The following is an 11,993-nucleotide window of genomic DNA, read 5'->3' as shown; positions in this document are numbered from 1 at the left end:
GGCTCGCCTTTTTGAGGTGTTAAAGATCCACCAAAGAAAGAGGCAGAAAGGCGAGCGTGAAATAATACTCAAAATGATACTTATGTGGTAGACTTACCTTTCCTGAATCTGACCCCAACTGTAATATCAAAATAATGGTTGACTCTCGGAAATGACAGAGACAGAATTAATTCTGAAAGCCAATATCTTACCAGTAATGCCAAACAGGACCGAGACGGTGGCTGCCAATATAACGAGTTTCATAATCCCGTGCTGAAGCCCTTGAGTCACTTGAGATTACTTATTTCTTCACCGATGATATAGTATACACTCAGCCCACGATCGAAAGACGGAGATATGATTGGCCACTTGTGTTAAGCCAATCAGATGTTCAGAAGGGGATGACAATCACTGGTGAACGCCTTGACGCCAAAGATAGCCAGTAGTGCGTTCGTTGTGAAACAGGACCCTATTCCAACGATCATTCTTGAAATGTGACTCGAATCATTTTGGATCTCTCAAATATCTCCGCTCTATCCAAACAAATGTCCATAGAAATATGTCCTTGTGTTACGCAGAAGGTTTCGTTTAAATATTCTTGGCCCGCAAATCTGTCACAAAACTAAGTAAGCCTCTGCCATAAATAGATTACAACTCCTTGTTGAAATAAGTTTATTCTTAGGAGCGCAATCCCAAGGAGCAATTCATTAGCTATGCAATTGTGGAAAACCTCGTAATAATCTGGGAAACATAGTGGGTCACATTTCATTTTTGTCAATACTTAAATGTTTCGCATGAAGAAAATATTCAAATATAATTAGTTATTTTCATGAACTTTCCTCCTTTCATCAAGGTTTACACCACTTTCCAACATCATCAAGCAATGACATTACCTGTCCAAAGCACACAGTTTGCAGTGGTGCTGATTGACCGCTGAATTAAAAATAGTTGAATGCCATTATTATAAGGTATCTCCTTTTGTGATGTAAACGTTTTATGTCCAAATTTAGTACGTAGATTATTACCGCACTGCAGCATCTTCAACAGAGTTCTGCATAAACTGTCTGTAAATGAGCGTGAACTTAGCCGTGAGAGGTTTATTTGAAAGCATGCATTTTTATTTTATTTTCTACCGATTCGTGGCGACGCATGCTAAAATAGCACAGGCCCTTTTATGCATAATACTCCCCACACCTATCCCCATCTTTGTCCACGTGTTTGGTTTCTAACTTTGCAGGGTTCGTTCACTTTTCAACGGAGGATTACCGCTTGACGCTCAAAGCCTCATTTTAAACTTTCGGTAAAATAATTCCCGTGTTGCTTGCCGTGAACATAAATTTTTGACTTCTTCAGCTCGCCGGAAAACCGGTGATTCAAATCGCTCAAGAAAATTGTAACAGGAGCAGTGCTAGTATTTGTCGAAGAGATTCAAACAGCTGCACTGCCCGCCACGGGATCGGTGACCTTCACCTACGCGGCGAAATCTTCTTTTGTGATTGATAAATCGCCTTCCGATTAATGTTCAGGTTGACGAATCTTTGGTCAATCAGTTTATTTTGCCACCATCAGTGGGCCAGCTTTTATATTTAATGGAAACCCGAATACTCTCTTCTAGCTGTGGTGCGTTAACGTAAGGAAAACTTGCCCAAATTGTGAAAAATCCGGTGTCCGCCGATTCGTAGTAAAATTATACAAGACCGTTTTTCTCGGTCGGTCGTTGATGTGAGATGTACTTAAGGGAAAATTTGCACAACGGGCCAGCGCGTCGCTGAGATTCTAAATGATATTGCGGTTAGGCGAGTTTTTAATGTATGCGTAGACTTTCTGTATACGTTCAGCCGCTACAATTTGAGATAGCTAGCTGTTCATGGCTAATACATCCAGTTACTCACAAATTCGTATTTGTTAGAATAACTGTCGCATGACTCGAGATTGCCAACTCCTTGTTAAGAGAGTGGACATCGATGCAATGTAAAATTATCAAACGTCTTATGCGGCAACTGGGCTGTGTATCATTAGAGGGAATTCTCCTGGTTAAACTGGCTTATCTCCCTTACCTTATAAGACTATTTTCCTTTCTCTCAGCAGATATCTTCCACATTGGACAACATCTAGGGAGGTATGAACAGCTTTTCTTGCTGTAAGGAACAGTTTGCGTGGTTGGGCAATGGTGAATTACATTTTGAAAGCATTGATATTAAATAAGCAATTGGTGAAAACGGCGTTTCGTTGACAGGGTCCTCCGGAAACAAATAAATGTTGTCGGGAATATTTTGATTCCATAGCCAAAAGTCCTCTCCACAATTTCACTTTTGTCCCTTTTAAGGTTTCACGTCCCGCAATTTACTTGTTATTATATATTTATCCAAGTAGAATAGCGAATCAAAATATTTCGACCGAAAACATTATAGGCTACATGGGAGCACTTATGCGCAACACAAAACCCCCACCCAAAACTAGGCGACACTTAAAAATGTCCCGTTGGATGTGGAATTAGTTCTGCGTACAGTCACGCGTTATTAAATTCTGTAATAAAGCTACCCGAATCAAACTAACACTGATGTTTGCCACCTGATACAACTTAAAGTGTTGATACAAAATATATATAAAGACTCACAAGCCTCAGGACACTTTAGCTTGTTCAAGCCGCTTTACGCTCGACTGCCTTGTACTCTTATGACGCGTGGTATTCAAAAGTGCCGTGCACCAAATTGGACGTATAGATAATTTCCATTTCCTGTCACCGTAATATATGAGGCTGATACAAACGCCGAAGAATGTCCTATAAAAATTTACCACGGAATGTTCGGTGTGCTACCCTTGAGCCGTTGTGTAATCAGCGCACACGCCGGCGCCTGGCACATTGGAGAAGTGAAAGTGTGGTACGTTGATGCAACAGGATTATTCGACGGTTATTTGACGGTTATTCGAATTAGTCGGCAAACGGGCTTCCTGCATCTTCTAACTTGGTGCAAAATCTTACCCGGTATCCAAAAAGACCTATCGAAGTTTATCAGTTGTTCGTTTGGTCGATTCTGGTAACATCGAATGCTACTCTCATAAACTAATTAGCCATGGATAATTAACCCATTGGGTTAATGGAAAACACGTGGCAGGTACCGATATTTAGGCGTGTGAGAGTTACAGTAATTGGGTCCAGCTAAGATTAGATATTCCATGGATTTCCTGATTTCGCTCCCGGAATAAACAAGGAAAGAATGGGGCCTACTAGTGCATGTGATGATTGTGTGGCGTTGGTTTAACAAAAAATACTTTGTGGCTGATGAAGGCTGAATTCTAAATGAGATGGAGTTCCAGGAATTAAGATGATTTCAGTGGGTTTGAATCACGGCACATTGACATTGCCCCCACAATAACATAATATGTGTCAACTAAGAAACACGGTCAACTTACGTTGGGTCACATGTTTGCATACTACTAATATGGTTGATTATCTGTTTGAGTGTGTTGGTAGGTTTGCTCTGTAGTAAGGATATCTAGTGTCTCTTAATTTACGACTTGACTGGCCATCCTGTGAAAGCTATACCCAAAATGCGATACCGCAAAAACATTTGCTGTTATTTGCAAACACAGAAAGCGACTTTTAAATAGAGATACCCGGGAAAGCACCCGGAGAGTTCTAGTTCCATGTCGTTTTCGCGTGGCATGGTTTCAGCTAATCAGCACATGTAAATAACATTTAATCTCATATCATCGTTCCCTCCTGGCGCCATTGATATCTTTCTCGACGATGGTGATCCTCGCGTAAATTCTGAATCATTGATTTTCCGTTCCCATGAAATTCCAAGCAGGTTACATGCAAACAAATATCGACCATTGTGAGGGGCTCGCTCAGTCCATCGTGAGAAAATTGGATGCTTCTCCCGGACGGCAAAGAGTGCTGACAATTAGCAGTGTGAGGTTTACTTAGACGAATTGATGCAAAGCCAGAAATACCAGGTAGTTCGGAAAATTACTCTCGAAAGGGACGCTGAAAGTATGAGGTATTTCAGAATATGTAGTAATCTTGTGGTGTCACTGGTTGTGAGTACACCATTCAACAGTATTTTTTGCTGCTAATTTTACTGGTGTGTATACAGGTGGTTTTGTGGTTACACATATACTAACACCCCATCAAGTAGTTAGAATTTATCTCAAGAACTTTCATGTGATTGCTCCAAAAAGTGCATGAACATAAAGAGGGACACAGACTAAACCCGTTCACATATTGGCCCAAGCGAACGAAATAACGCGAATTCATTCAAGCATTGCATTTTTCTGAAATAGCGATCAACATTGCATCGAAACCAACCCAGTCCATCGACGTGACATGAAGAAATTACAAACTAACAGAACGCAAAGTCGGACACACTAAAAGAAACAATCATGCAGCATCACAGCTAACCGATATCATGGAAATTAATCCATAACGCAAAAGAAACCGTGAACGGACTGAACGAAAACGTACCTGGAACCCTGAAACAGCCATCCAACCAAGCAATGGCAAACAGGTCACAAAGCAGCACGAAACATAAAGGGGCCAATGCTGCAACAAATGTGTTCACCGACAGGCCCACCGCATGGCAGAATATTGGATGCTCTTAAACAACTATAGAAATGCAGCTAGGCACACGGGAAACACCGAATCAGCTGCGCACTGAGAGGGTCACTCGGCTGAGGACGATGGGTTTGCCAAACATTTGCGGTCTAATCAGCCACTGGCGGACCTACCGATGTCATAAATAAGGAATGTTGTGTAATCAATTAAAATACATCTTTCTCACACACGATAGACAAGTTCAAGTGAAGAATGGCACCTGCCCCTCACCAATGTTGGAGATGAGCGCATCAGGATTAACGCCAAACGAAACACGTTGTAAAGCACACAATCTCCAGCATACTAAGTACAAGGAGGATGAAGCGCCTTCTTAGGTTTCAGGCCGCAGACTTAGACATTAGGAGGTAGAGCTGCTGCTGCTGAGAATACGATGAAGTTACCTCAGTATGCACTCCCGCTTATGGTGATCAGATAAAACCCGCTAGGTACTTGACCAAGGTAGTACCAGAATAGTTATAGCCAACAAGGAACAAGGACCTGATGTAATGGACTACGGACCAGGATTATTTGTCTTCGCTCAAGAGGACTAAAGGAGACTGAACACAATGCTAGCTTAGTGCACACAGACCGAGGGTGTGGGAGTCTGATTAAAAGATGACAAAATCTTGCGTATTCAAGCTACGGCGCGGTTAGCATGGTGTATGTGATAACGGAGTGGTTAGGTGTTTCACTGGTGTTTAGTGGCGGGAATAGTGCGGGCTAAAATCAGGCAGGTGTCATCCGGGACAAGCACCAGAGATCAGTACTGCAAACAAACAGTGCACGAAACTTCTAGTACATAGGGGCGTTGAAGATTTAAAATATCTTAACGCAATTTCTGCCAAAGGAAGGAAGCATGGTCGGGCGAAAAAATTTGGTTCCCTAAGATCGTAGGATTTTGCGCGATGTTGATTTTCTACGGAGATCATAGTCAATGATGGAGGCATTAAAGTGGATGAAGGATGGCGCAGGAGACAGTGTTATTGGTAATGAAACGGCAATCCACGTTTGCCATTCTAGCTTATATAGGTGCCGGACGGGCCATTTCGGTGGATAAAATTTTTTTTTGCCGACTAGTAGGATCGCAGCAATCGAGGCATGGTCAAGCTGTCACAACTAGAACATGGTAGAGAAAAACGCGAGGCAGACAGAGACAAAACCTCAAGCATATGCATATGACCCGGTAACATAATGTGAATAGTGTAAAACCGTAAAACGCCTACACAACGTAGCCAGAAAGACGCAATGCCAATTTGGTTAATTATAAAAAATATATCATAACATTTACAGGTCACGACTGCCTTGCACTTTAGGCTCAATGGCCGCGATCACCAAGACCGTGTGAGTGAAGGGGGCTGACGTCGGTTTGAATTGTAGAAATGTTTTGTAACAGAAAATCAGAGGAGTCTATGTGTTTTATTGGTGAAGAATAGTCAGAAATAGCTTATACTTTAGTGAGCGTACCATTGCTATTTGGTGAAGTTGAGCTGGAAATATATGGGACATAACCGAGATATTGTACAGGGCAGGAGGATTGGGCAGGTGTGCAGTTTGTTCTTGCCTTCAAGTAAATGATAGGGAGTGACAGATTAGGTGATCAAGAGCACGCACAGCTTAGTTACGAATTTACTATCAGCGCGGGCGTGAAGTACACAATAGACAGAGCTAAAATGGGGCAGTTGTTCAATCAGAGACAATCGCCGATTACCCGGAGGATGTAAACGATATGAACTGGAAAGATGAAGGAATCAGTGTTAACCAAACGGGTCATTGGGAGATGGCACTGCCAATGATACTAACTTGCATCTGAGAGCGACTCAGATAGTGCGCGTGGGATCTACGAGCTGACAAGACGTACATAAACAGGAAACAATCCATAAAATAATATGGCTAAAAAACCAGTGGTAGTGGGTTAAATGTGCCCAGATGAAGATGGTGACCGTTCCATAGAACTTGCGTTGCATAGCAACAATTTTCCCTCAATGTTATCGGTATCTTTACGTCTAGGCAATAGTCCCACGCATGACGGCGTAGTAACTTATCTTCCAGGTGTACATAAGTATGGTGCTCGTAAGATGCTACCATCAGCGCACGAATGGAATGGAACAATAATTTCGTTTTGTTGGGAGGGTGTTGGCATGCATCTGCTGGGGAGGTTGATTGATATCCCTACCTCAGATCTCTGTAGAATGTCTCAACTTAATAACGAGGAGATGGTAGAATGACATACGTACTTGTTTGCCACTTTGTGATATCTGCCTGCTGCTCGAGCTCCATTACCAGTTCCAGGAAACGTATCATCGGTATGGGACACAACGAGTGCAAGGTGGGGCGCACAGAATATATAACGGCCTGAATCTATTTTATTGGACAATGTTTGTCCGACATGGGTTCAACGGTGTCTCCAGCTGTCTAGCTTTTATGCAGGGTTGTCCTGCGCTGCATACTGATGTGCCGATGCCTTTCTGGTAAGCATCAACTGAAGTTAGGCGATTCATCAGATTTCGGGCGCTCTGCGGTTACTTTCATTAATCTGATATCCCCGATAAACTACAGCTTGGCACATAGCTCTGATGGGGCGAAATGACAAGGCGTAAATTGTTTTCTATGAGGTGGCCAGGCCACCAGACTAAGCCTTCGCATAAACCGGTTATGATATTGCAGAATATTTATACTCAAATAGCAGGAATGTAATGGTTCGATGTGCATGNATTGATAGACATAAAGTTATTTGAACTGGTATGATGGTGCTAGTCATTTCACTCACCGAATTGTGTGTAGCTGTAAAATATCTGAGCATGCACCATACCGTCGTCGAAATTGTGCTTTTGTTTTCTACCGCACAACAATGCTACATTTTGGATTGTCTCAAAGCGGTTTAAAACTCTTTCTTACCTGTGTCACCAGCTAATCGCTGTTCAGTTAGAAGGCTTTGTTACCTCATTTTCGCTTGCACCTTCAAATTCGAACGGAACACCACCCGTGGGTTGGTGCATTTTATTCGCTGAAATATCGGCAAATTCGAGATCCGCGAAAAGTTGGCACGGTCGTCTCCTATGTAAATTGATAACTGATGGTCGCTTCTTCCTGGAACGCACTGACGTGGTCAAACTGACTGTGGTTCAATTATTTTTAACAACATTCTACAACAAAAATTGTGAAGGGTATCCGCTGTCATGCAAGACAGATTTAAAACCACAGCATGACGCCGTCACTACCTTCGAGGGCAGAGAGTTTTGTGATATCGTTTATCGTTGAACGTTCAATACTAAAAAGGTGACTCTGAGTACACAATCGATTTTTTATAAACATCCGTTAGGTTTGCTGAGTTTGGTTCGAATATTCCTAGAATCATTTAAGCATGACTTTAGCAAACCCAATGACCTCATGTAAGCAGATGATGCATTCACTTTTCGGATATTAAAAAACTAAAGTCTACTGATGAATACTTGTAAGCATATACAAGTCGAGTATACCTATCTCGTCTTTAGACACGCTCACTTAAAATTAGCTTGACCGGCAAGTTTTTTTAAAAATTAAAGGGTGAATTCTGTGGCTCTCAGAGAACACGCATCAAAGTAGAATATATTGTCTGAAAATTTTCTGAAAGCCATGGTATACTACGTGCAGCTTCGAAACAAGTTGACCTTCGATGATACCACCGTGTAATCCTTATTGAGTAAAACTGCAGGGTTCTACGAACATAGCTCGAACATTTTAAAATCTCCGAGCTTGAATTCAGTTGATTTCTGTCCGGTATGTTCATGCTTTATCAAAAGCAAAATGTGGGTTTATGTTTTATCTTGGCGTTAACCTACGTTCAAATCGGAATTCCGCAATTGTATCCTGTTTAAAATCTGTTTGTTCTTTAGAGTGGAGCAAATGAGGTAGATTTGATGAGGAGGGTTTAAACTGCAATAAGAAAGCTATAATTTCTACAGTTAATACCACCACCAAAAGCAAATAAATTCACTCAAAGTGGAAATCCCCTCATTGTATCTTTGGAAGTCTACAGTTGTAATCACGAATGCCGGCCCTGCGTAAAATTTACCCCAGTGTTATCTCTATGACGAGTTGAGCTGAACCAAATATTTACAAGTAACTTGCGGAGGCCGATTTAAAATGCACGCCGTGCACCACAATTAAACATTAGTCATGTCGAGCTAAGAGAGACGTTGACGCTTAAGAAGGTGAAAAAACACCTGATACATTTTTTCCGCGGCAGACGTTTACCAAAGCGGCCACATGAGCGGGAGAAAGTGCTTTAATGCTTTATCCATATTTGGGGACTTATTAGTCAATCTTCTACCGGCAACCACAAACCATCATCTCATTTCTTGTAAGAAGCCTAATCCATTGGAAGGACTCTGTGATGCAGATGACCACATGTTGTTCGCCCAGAAATTAGTTTTCGAAGTTCGCGAGATTTATTTCATAGTTCATATTTGCTTTTCATTCACCATCACTTAACACAAACATATAAGGTAATTCGGCGATCCCTGCTTTAGTTTCGAATTTGACGCAAGCTTGAAAGCACCAACTGTGCAGCTCGTTTGTGAAACCACAATTTTTGACATACCCGGCATACTTCCGTTTACTCAGCGTATTTAACTTATAGGTGAGATTTGGAGGAAGAACAAATCTTTAGTGATGTGTCCGGGTTAGCCCAGAGGCAGTTTTCGCTATTTCTTTCATCATGAACTTTCGCAAATTAAAAGCAAACGTCCCGCACGGCGGTACAATAGTTCTCTTCTACTCAGCATTTCTTCTGCTTTGTACATCATCGAGATGATTTGGAGCAACCGCAAACTGGTAGTTAAATTTCTCAGTGATGATGGATGTATGGCAATCGAATTTGCAAAACATAGTATTTATGGAAAAATACTGCATAAAACAATGTCTCCTAATTGATCGACAAACAGGGATGATTCAGATATTTTAATGGTTGAAACATATGCTCATTTGTTGCGCTTCGAAGTCGCGGCCAGTTCTGATTGCAGAAAAGTGTAGGGCGATTTTCACCAGCATTTGGCTGTACATCCGTGTAGTGCATCATACTGCTGCCGAGTTTCTCAGCTTAACTGCCAAAGGTTGCGCTGATACAATTGAGAAGTTTTTCTCAAAATAAAAGATTCAGAAATTTTACAAACTCCACAAGAATGCCATTGAGTTTGTTCAGTTATACTTGTGATGCAAAAACTAAAAAACGGTTTAAAAATTCAAACCGAAAATAACAAAGCAAGAAAACACGATTTTGGAAGGAAATTCCGCAAACGAAAACAATGTCCTGACTTAAATTTGCTCGCAAAACAATCATTTCTCTATGTAGTGTTCGCGTGACGGACGGATTACTGTTTCAGATTATCAAACTGCATACATGACTTTCCAAAATATATAAAATTATATTGCCATAATTACAATCATGTTACATATTATACTATTATAATATTGTTGTATATAAATATTATACCTTTCAGCCTACGTTCCTCAGTGTCTTTGTGACGAGCCACAATTGTTCACCCACATGAAAATTCTGACCAGCTTTTCAAAAAAAAGTGTTAACCACTGTACGCGGCGCATTTAGCCCATCGTGGGAACATCGAAAGCTACTCTCCAATAATTAATTAGCCAGTAGTAATTATCTCATTAGGGTGATGAGAAACGCGTTACAAATTGGAAATAATTGGCCGTGTAAGGAATGAATTATTTGGATCCAGCCATAATCGGATGAATCATGTGGTGAAACAACACACTCTCGGATGGAAGGCTGAGCAACAGATATACCTGAAACTTCCATAACTTTGCGTCACTGAAACTACTAAGCGTGTAAAATAACCTCAGTGTTTTATGGTAAAGATTTTCAGCAATTTAGATTCACTGGGTATGCTTCAGTCAATCGTGGAATTACACCAAACAGCAACTATTAATGTAGTGAGGAGTAAACGTGGTGAAATGTCGTTGACTCAGTCATATTCGACAAGGATGCATTACACTGCAGTTTTCATTCTTCCTACTTTTGAAAGCGTCCCTGAAATCTGGAAAGGTTTGGAGTCTTCCATTAGAATTAGAAGGTGAACTACCTGAGGCATCTTGTATACATACCCGTCAACCGCAAACGTAAATAAGACCACGCTAAACCCTGCAGCTAATTTGTCAACATCCGTGCCATGTTTCATGTGCACCCGTAATTAAGTTGCACGGCCATATAGGGCCGCGCTAAGTGAATTCCCCTCCATGTATTGTGACGCTGTAAACAGAATTGACTGGAAGTACGAGGTCAACAACGAGTTGGAAACAAATAAAACCTGAATGCCCTGCCCACTAAGTGTCAACGGAGATATTTTGTTAAAGGACATCGCAGGTAAACGCGTCTCATTTTTAACGGAAACAGAAACCAATGGCAGCAAAATCCATCACTTATAAACGTCTAAGGACAACCAACGTCTAAAAAAGATCCATGTAGAAGGCTGGACAGTCAGTGGGCGTTCATTGGTGTATCCGCATGCCAGCACATTTCCTCTAATTTGGGTGCGACAGAAACATAAAACTCATGAACAAGGGGATTGAGACACATACCAGCCCCATAGTTTGCTCCCATGCTCATCACAAGTTAAGTGTTACAATTATGCCGAATGTGAAGAAAAATGTGAAAACTGCCAACAATTGCTTTTCGGGAATCTGCAAACGTATGGACTGGTAACTGATAATGATATTCGAGCTCTGGAACTTAGCCCGCAATTTCGACAGGACAGAGTTATGGAAGCCAACCTGTAAGCAGGATGCTTGGAGCTCATAAGTCTGGTGGTTCTGAGCGAAAATAACAATACTTTTCGCGGACATTCGTATCCTGCACCAATTTACTATTGCAACTAACTGGCGTTCCTCATATGTCTGGACGTTTTGTCATAATTGTCGCATGTGTGAAACCAGCCTACCTGCCCGGAGAGCATGACGACCATGTCTGTCGTAGTTTTCATCTGCTGACGCGGTTAGTCAGAATCACGCGACTCCTTTGGGATAGGACGACTTCAGCCCAAACTGGAAGCTACCATTCCAAATGCCGTTGCCTGGTTCGCAAACTGTATTGCTTGCTGACAGGGAGGCTGCATGTTAACGCCAGAAACGCGGTGAAGTTATGTCTGCTATATAATATTCACACATTATTTAAATGTTACTGTATATTTTTGAACCCGATTTCTTCTAAATTCTTCCACACGTGTGTACAACCGAGCAAAATCTTTGTGTACATCAAGGGACAACTATGTTTCCGGGCATCGTCTTTGCGCTTGAGCCGCTAAGAAATACAGACTCAGCATAATCAGCCTGAATGTACTTGCTGTCTTGAGACTGCGTCACTTCAGCAATTTCCCGCTGAACGAATTCCCGCCTTATTATGTCCCATTTATTTACACGCACG

This window comes from Opisthorchis viverrini (genome assembly GCF_000715545.1).
Source record: "Opisthorchis viverrini unplaced genomic scaffold opera_v5_488, whole genome shotgun sequence".
NCBI lineage: Eukaryota > Metazoa > Platyhelminthes > Trematoda > Opisthorchiida > Opisthorchiidae > Opisthorchis > Opisthorchis viverrini.
This window is presented reverse-complemented; position numbering follows the sequence as displayed.